At 38.7% G+C, this 16,845-nt stretch overlaps 1 long non-coding RNA gene across 1 annotated transcript in view; it reads left to right on the forward strand.

Moving 5' to 3' along the window:
- LOC133048104 (uncharacterized) overlaps positions 1-15,753 on the forward strand; it is a 46,083-nt gene extending 30,330 nt beyond the window's left edge. Inside the window, exon 3 of the long non-coding RNA XR_009690953.1 lies at positions 14,419-15,753. This is a non-coding gene — a long non-coding RNA (uncharacterized LOC133048104). The remainder of the gene's footprint in view (positions 1-14,418) is intronic.
- The last annotated feature ends 1,092 nt before the right edge of the window (positions 15,754-16,845 follow it).

Raw genomic sequence — 16,845 nt, forward strand, 5'->3', positions numbered from 1 at the left:
ATTATACATATATTAATTAGAATTCTTTTTAAGCTTAATTCTGGTGAAAACTAAGAAGCAAGCAATTATAAACTGGCCTTTACATTAATTAGCATTCTGTAGATTGGCAAAACTGTAAATTCAACTTATAGTTTTTGAAAACATGTGCTTTTTATAGAAAAATTTTCAGTGTGGCATGAAACATTTTTACTAATAGTCCTAAATATCTTTAGTTTCTCTGTAAAAGGAAGCCTGTGTTCAGTGTTAATGTTTCAGTATTTTGTTTGGGAATGATCTGCATATTTAATGAACTTTCATCATTTAACTTAGCAGAACTCTAAAATTCCAAGTTACCAAAAATCTGGAGAAACTATGTTTAAGCAGACATACCACAAAACAGAATTATTTTTAAAGATTCACCTAAAAGCCCTTACCCAATTTATATCTATTTAACTCACTTGTTCCTAACAATTATGTTCAGATTGCCCATGAAAACTTAGAGCCGTTAGACTAAATCAGACATCATCCCTAGCTACTTTCCTTACTGATAAATTTTATAAGAGATAATAGGGGCTTATTCAACTTTTATAAACCTAGGTGCAATAAGAGTAAGACATGGCTGTATTAATTAAACCAGCAAATTTAAACTTTAGTTCTCAGTATTAATTAATACTGAATATTTCCCAGATCATATGAATTTGGAGTTCATTTGAGTTAGTTTCTATTACATTTAGAAATATTTAATTTATAAGTGCTTACTTTTAAGTCAATTAAATAGAGCTCTTACATAAATTTAATTCTGATAATTCTATCTGGAGGTAGAGACATGTATGTATAATGTACATACAGCAGATAAACAGACATAACTAGAGGTGTTATGGCTTCATTTTAAAACTTAGTCATGAATCCAGATACTACTGTATAAACTTACTAGTTTATAAATAACAGTTGGACTAAGTTAAATCTATTTACTTAGCTGACGAAGTCTTTTTACTATTTGTGGAAATGACTTAAGATTTGTATTTATCCTTGGTAAATCTTTAAGGAGGCTATGAATTCGAGTTGGGGTGAAGGAGCCTTTTTAGCAGTTTGAGTATTAAAGGGCTTCTTTTCCCCCTTTTTTGTTTTTTTTCAGTTTCAAGTTCTATCTGATTGAACTAATTGGGCTAAACCTTAGGTCACTGTGGGATGTATTTACACTTCAATTCTAGAAATTTGCAAGACAGAGACAGTTGCTTCTAATTTCCAAATGATCTGGATTGCCACCTAAATGATATCAAATGACCAACTAGCCCAATTGCATTTTCTTTAATTTGCTTTTATTAGTCCCTGAATATTAGCCCCCAGTTTTTACTTTATATTGTGTGGGCTAAGGTAACCCTATTAGTTTCCTTTAGTATATTTGATTAATATTGTCTGAGAGTCAGATTTGTGTGCCCTGTCTTATAATACCATGCAGGGAAGCATTCCCCAGTGAGACATGTCTATCCCATAATATAATTATAAGCTCATTTAAATACATCAATTTTTATAAACATTCATTTCAGTTCTATCAAGTATTTTACCTTTAACTTTAGCTTCCATTAGAACCCTATCGAGAAGTCTTGGTCTTAACAAGGAGTCCCAGAAAGTTTCTGTTGGATCCTCTGGCCATTTTATCTATTTTTGTATAAAGGTTTTGGGATCCCCAGTAAGGAGTTGAGCCTATGGACTTAGGTCCTTTTTGTCAATCTTTCAGCTTGATAAATTCGCCTAACTCTTGCCCCATGCAATTGATGATCAAGTATCCCAGTGTAATTTTCTTCCAGCCTTTAGAAACTTTTTTCAAATGGGGTAAACAGAGTGGACTTGGTTTGGGGTCCTTTAAGGTAAGGGGGACCAATAGGGAGTCCTTTGGCCCATTCAACTTTAGGTAGCATGTTATCAAAACCTGTGTTTAATCCCATTATTGCCCAGTTTATTTATTTCACTACTTAATAAACATCAAAAGATTTCTGTTCTACTGGGACAGGTCCCTTTAAAATTTGTACCTTATTGGGGAGAAGTCTTTTGACTTTCCCCTCAGCTTCTTCAAATTTCCCTGTTAACCAATTTTACTTAATGTAACATTTTTATTAGCATCTGTAAAATTCACTGAAGAAACTTGGAGACAACAAATAAGGTTTCCCAAACAAGTATTTTAGTATTTTTTTCTTTTAAAATTTATTTTTATACAGTTTTCATAGATTACTTTCCATTTACACTTATTACAAAGTATTGGCTATGTTCCCCATGTTGTACATACATCCTTGAACCTATCTTACACCCAATAGTTTGTACCTCCCCCTTCCTCACCCCTATACTGCCCCCTACTAGTAACCCCTATTTTATTCTATCTGTGAGTCTGCTGCTTTTTGTTATATTTACTAATTTTCTGTATTTTTTTAGATCCCCATATAAGCAATATCATACAACATTTATCTTCCTCTGTCTAATTTATTTCACTTAGCATAATGCCCTCCAAATTCATCCATGTTGCTGCAAACGGCAAATTTGCATTCTTTTTTATGGCTGAGTAGTATTCCATTGTATATATGCACCTTTGCTGCTTTATCCACTCATCCATCAGTGGATTGCTTCCATATCTTGGCAATTGTAAATAATGCAGCTATGGATGTTGACATGCATTTGTCTTTTCCAATGAGTGTTTTTTTCAGGTGTATACCCAGGGTGAAACTGCTGGGTTATACAAATTGTTCTATTTTTAGTTCTTTGAGAAACATCTATACTCTTTCCAAAGTGACTGCACCAACTTACATTCCCACCTGCAGTGTAGGAGTGTTCCTTCTTCTCCATAATCTCTCCAACATTTATTATCTATAGACTTTTTAATGATGGCCATTCTGACTGATGTGAGGTGATACCTCATTGTAGTTTTTATTTGCATTTCTCTAAATGGGTAGTATCTTAATAACGAACCAAACCAGTAAGACCCAAGAGATGTCCCCATAAAAAAGTGCAAAGAATGCAGCCTTCATAATATTGAGAGTTTACTTCCAAAATTAGTTTGAGAAAGTAAAGACTTTTATCATAGACATGACATAATTAAAATTGAGATGACAAAGGACCCTTACAGCCTGGAATCCTTTATGGCAATTCTCCTTGAGAGTTGGCACAGCCAGGCACAAAGACTGCTTGGAATTTCAGTTTATTTGACTAGTTGCCAAATGTACACTATTTACGTATCTTGCAGTTGGCAGAGAACAAACTCAAACAGACACACACACACACACACACACACACGCACACACCCCTGAGATCAGATGGAAGATTTGCATCTCAAAGACACGACATAGGGAGAGAAATGCAAATGTTCCTCCTAGAAGGGTTTTGTTTTTTAGGGTCAGAATTCTGAAAAGATGTTTTTTCAAGTCAGATTTTTCTAGCTGCATAGGCAAAAAATTTTAAATGTAAAAAGAACCCCAATTTGACCATTTTGAGGATGAGATTTCCTTTAATTTCCAGTTAAACAAGTACTTGTCTGTATAAATTCTGTCTGTACATAATAAAATCTTCCTGGGTTCTCTCAACTTGGGCAAGACAGTCAGTATCTTCCAACTGAACAAAACCTTCCCAGGGTTTTGCAGGGGTAACCCAGGTACCTCTTTTTGAAACTAAGTTCAAGGGAAATATACGCTTCACAGAGAGGAGTTTATCCACCACCAAATAAACCTCAAGGCTATCCAAGACCCAGAAGAGATCCAAATTCATCTGGACTCTCCAAGGAGGTAGACAGGCACAAGAGGTTTCTGCTGGTGCCAAGGCCCTGGATCCTTACAGAGCTCAGAAAAAGGAGAGAAATCTGGTCTGGGTCTCCAAAACAGATTGAATAAACATGCACCTACCTTTCCATTTTCCTAAAGGTGTCTTTTGATAATTAGAAGTTTTCAGCTTTAAAGTTCAAGTTTTTATATTTTTTGTGACTATCCAATTGAAAAGTTTTTACCTATATCAATTTTGTAAAGATTTTCTTATGTTTTGTAGAAGCTTTTTAAATTTTAACTTTTTAAAATATGTTCACTTCAATTTTATTTTGAGTAGAGTGTGAGGTAGTGTTGATATACTTTTTCATAAAATTATACATTAATTCCAGCACCATTTGTTGAAAAGACTTTCCTTTCCCCTTTAAGTTGCCTTCGGGCCTTTGGGAAAAATAAACTGATCACATAAATATGGGTCTCTTTATGGACTCTGTTTCGTTCTACTCATCTTTGTCTATCTACCTATCAACCTAGCTGTGCTGAATACTGCAGCCTAATAGTATCTTGAAATTAGATAAAGCTTCTAGCCAGACTGTTCCAGGTTCTTTGATTTCCCTAACAAATTTGGGTTGTTTCTTAATTTTCACATTTAATGTTGTGAAGTAATTAGCCTCCAACTAATTAAAAAAAAAAAAAAAAGCACACGACCATCACAAGTAAAAAAACAAAAAAAAAGAACTCTTGGTATTTTGGTTGATATTACATTCAATCTATTCTTAAATTGGAGGAAAATTCATAATACTTAATACTGAATTTTCAGTTCATGAATACTGAATGACACAAACCAGAGCAGACAGCCTTGACAATGAGAAGCTGCTGATACACTGATCTGTGCTAACAACATCTGAAGTTAATCATTACATGTGAGAGGAACCATTGCGAGTAATTATTGCCATTTCTGTCATTGAACACTACAATTCTAGCAAGAGTAGAAACAGAGGGAAATGGGCTGGGAACCCCAGCAAATGTAGCTTTGCATCACTATGCCTCCTTCAGAGTATAGCTCAGTGAGTAAGCATAACCAGGTATTTGCTGAAAGCTAGATGTTATATTGTTAAGATGTTACAGTGAGACTCATTTCCATAAATAGCTAAGGATAAATACGTGAATAAAGGGAAGAAGATTAAACATAGTCTTGAAGGTCAAGACTAAAACATTAACTGTTAAAATCTTCCTCTTCATCCAAGTATAAGCACTCTGATTCTTATTTTGGGAGTTTCATTTTATTCTCCAAATTAATATTTCAAGGCCGTGCCAGGGAAACATTCAAAAATGATCTTTTACACTCTCTCTTCTTTGGTACCCTTATCACCCTCTCCACCCTAATTTGATGGGAAAAGAAGGTTTGAAAGTGATGTAGGATTAAGATTAGATTATAGTATGAAAATCACTTAGTCATGTCCGACTCTGTGCAACCCCACAGACTGTAGCCTGCCAGGCTTCTCTGTCCATAGAATTCTTCAGGCCAGAATACTGGAGTGGGTAGCCATTCCCTTCTCCAGGGGATCTTCCCAATCCAGGGATCAAACCCAGGTCTCCCACATTGCAGGCAGATTCTTTATCAGCTGAGCCACCTTCCTTCTCCAGCAGATCTTCCCGACCGGGGAATCAAACCGGGGTGTCCTGTGTTGCAGGTTGATTCTTTACCAGCTGAGCTACCAAGGAAACCCACATTAGATTGGAATGTGAAGAAATGTCTTCATCATTCTTTTTACATTTTTTTCAAGTGGCCCACCTTTAAACCTGCTTCAAGTATAAGTTAAAGTGAAGCATAATTAAGAACCTTATTGTCTTATTACCCAGGTTTTCTTAAGTTTTATGCTAAAAAGCTAAGAAGACAAAGTTTTTAAAAAAGCAACAAAGAACTCATATATTTCCACTAGTCAATGGTAATTACTGTGAACATTTTGGAGTATATCCTTCTAGCAGGTGTGTGTTTGTGTGTGTGTGTTTGCACACACAGATATCCTAGCCAGTGTTGGTGTCTATAAGCTTCTGGCTTCTCAATCCTGCCCCAGACCATAAGGAGGCTGAGCACTGAAGAATTGATGCTTTTGAACTGTGGTGCTGGAGAAGACTCTTAAGAGTCCTTTGGACAGCAAAGAGATCAAACCAGTCAATGCTAAAGAAAATCAATTCTGCATATTCTTTGGAAGGACTGATGCTGAAGCTTAGGCTTCAATACTTTGGCCACCTGATGCAAAGAGTTTACTCATTGGAAAAGACCCCTGATGCTGGGAGAGATTGAGGGCAGAAGGAGAAGGGGGCAACAGAGGATGAGATGATTGGATGGCATCACTGACTCTATGGATATAAATTTGAGCAAACTCAGGGAGATGGTGAAGAACAGGGGAGCCTGGCGTGCTGCAGTCCATGGGGGTCACAAAGAGTCGGACATGACTGAGCGACTGAACAGCAACTGTGGCTGTGTGATGGCCAAGACCAGCCTTGGGTTCCTGGGGGAATCTGCGGCTACAGCCTTCCCAGCCCACATTACGTGTGTGCAACTAAGAGGACTGGGCTGCTGGGCTGCCTCAGTTTCCTGATTTGTGATTTTTTTTCCCACTGAACACCTAGAACCCTTTTCTACCCAAACTCCTCAGCTAGTGCCTCACACTTAGGGGTCCCCTTTTTCAGAACCACTGAACTCTAGGGGCTGTTGGGTCCAGATATCTGTCCAGGTCACTTCCTGGAGATTTCAAGTGTAACATCCCACCCAATCAGATCAGATTCCTGGGTGCTGAAATCTTACCAGGCATCTTCGACACTGGGTTTGGACCACTTTCATCAGGGATCAGCCCTAAGATGGTTTCTCTTCACTGCACCCTGGACCTAATGGCCCCCCTGTCCCCACCAGCCTATTGCATACACCCCAGCATCTGGCTCACTGCCCATTGCATACTGCTTATTTTAAAATGATTTGAGCTGTATGTTTTCATAGTTTACTTAAAACTGGTTAGCCTTTACTGAGTGCAGTGTTATTTAAACTGCTAGAGGGGTATCAGTGACAACATTCTAATTGTTTAGCACTGTTTCAAAGCAATGAAAATCTACACTTATACCCATGCTCTCCTACAGATGGCTTGGTGCCACCTGACATGAAGTAGCCTTTCCATCCTTGTCAGCAGGAAGAACAGGAAAAAAAGAAAAGAATAGAAGAATGACCAAAGGAGATTTCTTCACATGTTTCCTCCTTTCAGGGTGGAGAGGCTAGATGAGCAGTTCTCTTTGATCCAATAACATTAAGATGTCTGCTTCTTTTGATGTGTTTTCATTTGGATGTATACAAGTATGCTGGACTGCATCTTGCTGCGTTCCCACATGAGATGAAACCCCTCCGTCATAAACAGAGTGGCAAGCCTATGATGCTATTTTGCCCAAAGTGACCAAGATGGGAGATTATTATAGAAGTAAAAAAGGCACACTTGCCTAATAGACACACTCAGACAAGCTCAAGTGGCAGGATTGCCTTTTCCAGAAAGGAAAACCTCCAGGAAGAAGTTTTACAGCATGCTGAGCCATTATCCCAAATGTTCTGCTTTTCCTCCAAGAGAAGTAAGACTGTTTCTGACATTGTATTGTTAATGAGCATATTGTATTGAAGGACAGTGAGGAATTGCAAATCTGTCTCCGTCCCAGCTGTCAGCTCCCAGAAGGAAGCTGATGACAAGACACCTCTCCTATGCCAAGAGGGCGAGTTGGGTCCAAAGAAGGGGAAGAGATGGAGCCCTAATTATCTTGGGTTTAATTTTTATTATTATCATTATTATGTGACTTAATAATTATGGTGGAGGAAGACTTAAAAAGACATAATGGTTTGAAGAGACATTTTAGCCACTGTCAGTCAGAGCTAAGTATTTGTTTGAAGCATCTACACTCATTTTCTGAAATAAGTTTTTATTTATACATAGACAGTCCCTAGATGTAAAAAGTATATGTACTTCCAATCAGTGTGAATTGAGCCTTATTATCTATTCTCATCTTTTGGGAAGCTTGCTGTAATATGGCAGGTGTTGGGGGTAGGGGGCAGTCTTATATCGGGGGCTGTAAACTCAGCCCCTCTAAGGCCAGGCACAGGGTGAGTGGGTGTGATGAGCCCCTTGGCAACACTGGCCACCAGGAAAGCACATCTGCCCAGCCAGTGGCGGCTCCAGCCCGGCCCCACAAGGCCACGTGGGAATGCCAGCCCCGTGTCGACAGATACTGAGGCTTTGCAAGGGAAGGCGGAAATCAGGATGTTTATGAGAATTCCCCAGAGTTTTAAGTGTTAGAAATTGACTTAAAGAATTTTCAACCCCCCGGCAATCCCCACAATACACATGTGCAGGCCAGATGCTACTCTGAGACTTGTAGTTTGTGAGCTGTGTTCTAGAGCACAGGAGAGAGGGTGCGCAGGGCATGTGGCATGCCGGGTGGAGCCCTGGGAGGTGACCTGCACCCAGAGCGTGCCATACTTTCAGTGGGGAGACACAGGCAGCAAAGACGCCTGGATCAGGTCAAATATGGGTCAAGCTGGGCATAGCCCTTTATGTTTTATACCCACACATAAATAACTTGCAATATTGAATATTTAAAATTGTGATATATATGTACATGTATAGATCTATAAATTCTTTGTATCAGTGAAAATATCCATATACATTCACAGAAATAGTCCTTGGTTCATTATCCCTATATACAAGATCACTCACTGCCTTGCACATAGAAGAGAGTCAATAAATGTTTATTTCAAATATATTTAGTGAGCATGAATACACTCTAAGGATTGTTCTAGGATCCTGAGATAATGTAGTGAACAAAGTAGGCAAAGCCTCTGGTCCTCAAGGGATAGAGTTCCAAAGTGGGCAGTCAGATAATCAATAAGGATCTTAAGAAGTAAATTGAATTTCATGGCACAGGGTAGGAAGTTCTGCAAAAAGGAGAAGTAGGACAAAGGGGTTTGGGATTACTGGGAGTGGTGCAGCTCACAATATTAATTGGTTAATATTAACCAATGTTAATTCTTGGCTAAAATTTTTACTTTAAAAAGCTAAGTAGATATGTTTTTATATAATCTAAAGGTGTGGCCAGGATGGGAAGCATGCATTAAATATATTGATAACTTTGAAAGTATTTTTTAGTGATTATGCCTAATTTTTCCTCCAAAGAAATTTTTTTTTACCCAGTATTGTGTATAACTGTAAAATAGATTTCTTTTTTAAAATATTTACTTATTTGGCTACATCGGATCTTGGTTGCAGCATGTGAACTCTTAGCTGTGGCATGTGGGATCCAGTTCTCTGACCAGGGGTCAAATCTGGGCCCCCTGCATTGGGAGCCTGGAGTCAGCCACTGGACCACCAGGGAAGTCCCTGTAAAATAGATTTCTAATTTCACATTTTTAAAATTTTGGTGCTTATATACATGCTAGTCATGTGTCTATTCATTCAGTTATTATTTAATAGAACACCTACTAAGTACAGAGCCCCAAGTCAGGCATCAGGTAGAGAAAGGAGGACAATAAGACTTCGGTGACATGGCTTCAAGGACAAAACCTTCTATACAGAGAAGTTGATTTTTCTCTTCCCAGTGGCCCAGGAATGAGGTGACTTTAAGGGCAAGGTTAGCTTCAATCATTCCTGAAAACAGCTCCATCTCCAAGGAAACCACAGGGACAGCTGTCTGTCTCCGTGGATGTGGGTGGGGTCCTGTTTGAGTCTCATCATCTCCATCACGTCCTCTTCTTGGCAGGCACAAAGTCATGGTGAGAGTTAAGTCAGTGTGGGCTCCCAGAGTGATCTCAGGGGCCAATGCTCTGACCTCTCTATGATAACTCATAGCCATTCCTGTCTTATGTCTTGACTGAAACCCTTTACCGTCCATGAAACACGTATGAGAGATCTTAAATCACAGGAAGAGATCAGCCCACACACAAGAGAGCAGGACCAAGCTCTGGTATAGGTTCTCAGGAACAGAGGGGTCATGGGGGTTATTAGACGGCTAGGACCGAAACCTTCTATCCCCAATGGCTACTTCTGGGGTGTCCTTTGGAGACAGAGGCAGACAGCCCCTTTTCTCAGTGTCATGTTTTAAAGTTAGATTGATATCACAGCTCCCCCAGTGATGTCAAGGGTTAGCACATACGAATAGTTTTCCACTAAGAGGGGTGAGGGGAAGGAGTAGGAAGCTACCCACAAATACATGCTCACCTCATAGTTCATGCACACCTCCCCTGCTCTCCCCACGCACTCTGCTCTGAGGTATCTTGGGGCTTTTGCTATTCTTTGTGAGGAGCAAACAGATGCTGACTGGAGGTCTTCAGGGATTCATTTAAAATTCATTCCCCGTAAAATAATCAAGAACTCATTTTTTTAAAATTTTGTTAAAGCACCAGTGCATTTATTTCATTACTTGGTTCTATTTTATTTCTCAACACCCTCAATCAAAGTGCTCTTATGGTTGGTCTCCTTCAGCGACCTGACTCCTTCCACAATCCAAATTTATTAAAAATGCAAACCCTAATGTTCTCATTATCTACATATCTATAATAAGGAATTTGAAAAAAAAAAAACTAATCTTTAATTCCATAGACTTTTGAGAACACACCACGTTAGGAAGTGGTTAGAAAGAAGGCTGTAATGCGAGTTATACAACTCAGATTTGGATTTTAGAGAGACACTGTGGGGATGCCCCCAGGGTCTCTTCCCACTTAGGACTCTTTTAGAAAAGCCAAGTATGAAAATAGAGCAAGAAAACCTATAACCCTCGGATCACTCTGATTCCTAGTTTCTTACTCAAACTGTGTAGAGGTCATTTAACTTCTGCCTTCTTGATCTGAAGGCTTAGGGGGAAAAGAGTCTCTTTTAACAGAAACAAATTCAGACTAACCTCTCAAGGCAAACATGAAATGAACCTCCCAAATCTTTGGCAGAGGAGGGAGGCAGTCATTATAGGTAATGAACAGGGCAAACCAATTGCAGTGATCCAGAGGAAAGGGGGATTGTCCCAAGTGACAGGTAGCAAGTCCCAGAGAGGATGCTTTCATCCTGGAAGGCATTTAGCTCCACCTGGTCCAATCTCAGGTTTCCCTGATAGCTCAGTTGGTAAAGAATCCATCTGCAATGCAGGAGACCTGGGTTCCATCCCTGGGTTGGGAAGATCCCCTGGAGAAGGAAAAGGCTACCCACCCAGTATTCTGGCCTAGAGAATGCCATAGACTCTACAGTCCATGGGGTTGCAAAGAGGTCCAAACTCATGGAAATCGGAAGGGCTAATTGAATCGGTGAGGATTTCAGTGCATTTTAGCCAGGGTAGTTCACCCATTTCATTTAAAAGTCTCATTAAGGTTTTTAGCTATTCTTTTTATATAGAACTGTCACACATCTTATGCCTAACTCTTATCATCAAAAATCCCCTAAAAGCCAAAAGCACATGACAGCTTCTGAGGACTCTCTTATAACTCACAAATAATTTTTTTTTTCCTATCTAAACCCAAATCCTTATTCAAAGGAATCACATTACCCTGCCCAAGTATTTTCTGATTTGCCCAAAATATTCTGATCCAATTGTCTTATATGAGGGGCAAAAAAAAAAAGAGACACATCATATCTGCTAAGTCTATTCTTGCAGCAAAACACTAGCTTCATCAGGCCAGGGGAGATTGACAGGGAAAACCATTTTATCTGGTGTTCAAGAATATTTGACATTCAACGAAAGAACACCAAAAGGCAATTGCCCTGACTTCACTGTTTACCAGAAATGTCAACAGATGAAAATGGGGAGTAAGTTATATTGACTTTTGCTAAAATATGTACACCTGCCAAGAGCTGAAGTCACACATTCCCTCTTTGGCTCTTAGTTCCTGTCTTAAAATCCCTCATGTTATCCCATTTGTGAAGTTACATCCTCCACAATCCTGTAAAAGGTTCTATCTTGGGGGTGGGGCACAGGCAGAGAGGGGTGGCATGTTGGAATGGATGAAGTCTGTCATTGCAGATAACCTGATGTTTCTGAAATCAGACACACGAGAGAGAAAAAGCAGCCCTGTTAGCTCACCCTAAAAAAATGACAAGATTTAAAGTGACTGATTATGCAGCCAGAAAATTCATCTCTTCATATTTATTGCTTAGTCAGTCATTTGCTTAATTACATTTGATTAACCAAGTGGAAGGTGTTTTTTGTTTGGTATTACTTTACTGTTGGTACTGACTCCCAATTACTGAACGATGTCATGGGTAAGAGAATATCTTCATCACTGCAACCTAGGCAAAGAGCTATTAATCAGAAAAAAAAACACTATAGAAGAAATAATAAATTGGAGTATATTGAAATAAGGGAGAAGTTAATAAAAGTGTACAAGTTTTCAGCTATAAAAAGGGTAAGGTCTGAGCATATAACATGTAACATGGTGACTGTAGTTGGTTATGCTATATGGTATACTTGAAATTCATTGAGGGTAGAACTTAAAAATGTTCTTTTTTAAAAAGGGTAAATGTGTGAGGTGATGGTGATGGAGGTGCTATTTAACTTCACAGTGGGGAGGGGGGAGAGAATCCTTTCAGACCCACCATGGATACCAAAGTCTGTGGATGCTCAAATACATAGTCAGCCCTCTGTATCCATAGATTCTGCAACTGAGGATTCAATCATCCATGGCTGATAAAATAGTACCTGATCTGCCTGCCATTGGTTGAATCTGCAGTTGCAGAACCTATGGCCCTAGGGAGCCAAATATGTACCAAAAAAGAAGAATTTGTGTTCATCAAAAGGCATGATAGGCGAGTGAACAGGAAAACTAAAGCACAAGTGGAAAAGATATTAGCAATTCATGAAAATTTTCTACATATCATCACACAAAAGAAAATCCAATAGAAAAATGAACAGTGATTGAAAAAATAGAATATCCAAATGTGCAAATAATAAACAAAAAATACTCAATCTCACTAAGCATCAGGGAAATGTGAAATAAAACTATGAGGCGATATGACTAGACATAAACAAGAATAAATAAAAATAAGTGATTAAAAAAACCCAGAAGGGAAATAACAAGTGTTGATGAAAGGGCAGTATCACAAGAACTCACATATCCTATTGGTAGAAATGTTCCTTGGCTGGAAAACTGGCAGGATCTGTTAACCAGAACACAAGCATGTCTTACCATCAATAGAAATGTGTGCAAACATTTACAAAAGGCAGTACCAGAATGTCCATAGGAGCCCTAAGGAAAATAGCCCTGAACTGGAAACTACTCAAATGCCCATTGGCAATAGAATGAATACACAAACTGTGGTGTATTCACACAAAAAGTACTACATAGCCACGAGAATAATCACTTGATAACTGTGTATAATAGAGTGATGACTCTCACAAATATAATGTTGTATGAAACAGACCGGCCATATAGGAACACTGCATTATTGTATTACTCCAGTTATATGAAATATAAAATGGGCAAAACTAATGTAAACTATTAGAAGTGGTTTGTCTCAGGAGGGAAGGAGCAGGCAAGTAAGAGGGCTTCTGGGTGCCAGTAACATTCTGATTTTTAATCTGGGTGTCACAAGAGGTGTTTATTTGGTAGGTGAAGCTATTAAGCTGTATATTTCTAAGAGTGTGTGTGTGTGTGTGTGTGTGTGTGTGTGTTCTCAGTCATGTCTGACTCTTTGAGACATCATGGATTGTATCCCACTAGACTCCTCGGTCCATGGGGATTCTCCAGGCAAGATACTAGAGTGGGTTGCCATTTCCTACTCCAGGGGGTCTTCCCGACCCAGGGACTGAGCCTGCATCTCCTGCTTTGGCAGGCAGATTTTTACCACCGAGCAACCTAAACACCACTCTTCAAAAAAGATGTAAAGAACAAGCAAATTGGACATGACTAACTTGCACTCTCATGAAAACACTTTCAGTCCACAGAGAACACTGTACTTTTTAATGGATAAAATTTGCATTTCTTTTTTCATTGATCTCTTTGAAACTGAGAAAGCATATTCTTTGAAACAAGAAAACAGGTACCCTAAATTTACAACAGTACATTTTGTGCTTTTCTTGAAGAGGTGTAATAATTCCTTTTACTAAGCTAGACAATAAACTGAGAAGTATTTTTGTGCTGATAATTACAATATTTTGGTGTACCAGATGCTCTATGTTTAGAAACACACTCTACTTTCACACACTGTATCCCTCCCTAAGCCAACTCTATTAAGTAAAATGAATTATTGTTATTATCCCCATTGTCTGCATAAGGAAAATGAAGCTCAGAGAGGCTGGATGTGTCCATGATCACAAAATATAGTAACTTAACATGGCTTGGATTCAAACTTGATAGAGGATTAGTGCACATATGTTTGTGAAATCAGAACATCCTGTCATTAATTTGTACTTATATTACTACTCAGCAAATCCTTTTATTTTCATTTTTCCTGTACTCCTAATAATCTTCCTGGAATGAAATGGTTCCTCTTGTAATTCTATTTCCTTTCTCTTTCATTTACTAAAAGTTGAAATGTTTCTTAATGCTGATAGCATAAAAGAGTCACTGGAAAATGTTTTTTGTAGTTGGAGTCAATTTTTCTTTTTGTTTTTAATCTGGAAAAGCCTACTGGAACCCTTCAGTGGGTTTAAACTGAATCCACTTATGGCTGCTTATTTCTTTTCCCAGGTAATTAACACAACGTTGCTACAATACCTGGATCATACTATCCATGGGGACTTTATTTTCTTAGGCTCCAAAATCTCTGCAGACGGTGACTGCAGCCATGAAATTAAAAGACACTTGCTACTTGGAAGAAAAGCTATGACCAACCTAGACAGCATATTAAAAAGCAGAGACATTACTTTGTCAGCAAAGGTCTTTCAAGTCAAAGCTATGGCTTTTCCAGTAGTTGTGTATGGACGTGAGAGTTGGATTATAAAGAAAGCTGAGTGCCAAAGAATTGATGCTTTTGAACTGTGGTGTTGGAGAAGACTCTCAAGAGTCCTTGGACTGCAAGGAGATCCAACCAGTCCATCCTAAAGGAAATCAGTCCTGAATATTCATTGGAAGGACTGATGCTGAAGCTGAAGCTCCAGTACTTTGGCCACCTGATGCGAAGAACTGACTCCTTAGAAAAGACCCTGATGCTGAGAAAGACTGAAGGCGGGAGGAGAAGGGGACAACAGAGGATGAGATGGTTGGATGGCATCACTGACTCGATGGGCAGGAGTTTGAGCAAGCTCCAGCTGTTGGTGATGGACAGGGAGGCCTGGCATGCTGCAGTCCGTGGGGTCGCAAAGAGTTGGACATGACTGAGCAGCTGAACTGACAATACCTGGATCACCTTTGAGCTGGGGCTTGGTGCCTTCGTCCTGAAAGTCAGAGATGTAAGAAAGGGCCACATGAGAGAAGTGAGTCCTCAATGATGTTTTGTGAGCTTTCTGCGAAGTATAAAACTAGAAAAGGCAAAAATCAAACTTTTAATCTGTTTAGGGTCTACCTTGAATATCCCCTTTCTGACCAAATTTCTTGGAAAGACATAGAAGTAGAAAAATTAAAATTTACAAACACACCACCCAGATAATAGAGGAGATTGACTGATATATGACAAGCAGAATATGTGAGGAAAAAAAAAAAAACCTAAAGTGATGAATGGCACAAAGCCGAGAAGCCTAAGCAGCAACCTGGTTAGTTTTTCAAGATGATACGTCTTCCCAATCTCCCAATTCATCCTTCTGTGCTCCCCTACCCTCTACCTACACGTCCTGCTTTACACTTGTGTCTCTGTTCCTGCTCTGAAAATAGGTTCATCCGTACATTTTTCTGGAGTCCACATATATGCGTGAATAAATATTTATCTCTTTCTGACTTAGTTCACTCTGCATGATAGAATCTAGGCCCACCCATATTTCTACAAATGACCCAGTTTCGTTCCTTTTAATGGTTGGGTAATGTTCCATTTTGTATATGTGCCACATCTTCTTTATCCATTCCTCTGTTGGAATTTAGGTTGCTCCCATGTCCTGGCTATTGTAAATAGTACTCAGCTTGATGCCCTATGGTGACCTAGATGGATGGAATGGGGATGGGGGGTGGGGGGAGGGAATTCTAAGAAGGGAGGATATATGTATACATATAGCTGATTCACTTCATTGTATAGCAGAAACTAGCACAATATTGTAAAGCAACTATACTCCAATAAAAATAAATAAATAAAAGATGATACATTTTCCTAGTCAGAGGATGTAAGGCGAGAAAGGGAGTGAAGTGAATTTATCAGATGGTGGCTTCATTCATGGATGCTAGACTGACTTATGAGCCACTGAAGGCAGCTCTATAATTTAATACATTTAAATTATACATTTTTCCTTATTCTGTAGCTGGACTCAGTTGTCATTAAAGGTCCCAGCACCCTTTTGAAAAATAGTACTTTAAGAATGAAAGAATGAAAATTACTTTTATTATTGTCATTATTACTACTATTTTTGAAATAGACTTTAATGAGTTTTTATAATGATCATACTTTATTTGTATTTTTTGACCTTTCGGTGATAGAAGCAGTTCAACTTTATGAAAAATATTAACAAATAAGACTATCATGAGGAATGTATGCTTTACATAGACATGGCTGGTAAAATAAATAGATGATTCCTTTGCTATTGTTACTTAAAATTTCAATAAACTTTTCTCTGCACTTAAAATATCCCTTATTCCCTCCACTGAATAATCATAAATGAAAAGGCTTTAATTTGAAATGTGGCAAGAAATTTTACTATGTTAAAATATCTTAATACCACCAAGGCTACTAATTTAGTCATTGTCAAGTCTGATCACTAAATAAGAAGGCAGGATGCCTCAAAGGTATTGGGTCCTTACCGTGATCTCCACTGCAATTGAATTCATAGGAATGTGGGACTTCAAGTTTCTTTCATACACTGGTGGAAAAAAACATAGCACTTCAGATGTCTCTCACCCCTGCAGACAAGCATACAGCCTGATGGAGTTTGAAAACAAAGGTCGTGTGCCTCTTTTTGTCATAGCTCTAAAAGCAGGCCACCGTTGTCTTTTTAAAACATTTTAAATTATTAACAGTGTTGTGTTAGTTTCAGGTGT

This window comes from Dama dama, chromosome 28, assembly GCF_033118175.1.
Source record: "Dama dama isolate Ldn47 chromosome 28, ASM3311817v1, whole genome shotgun sequence".
NCBI classification, from domain to species: Eukaryota; Metazoa; Chordata; class Mammalia; order Artiodactyla; family Cervidae; genus Dama; species Dama dama.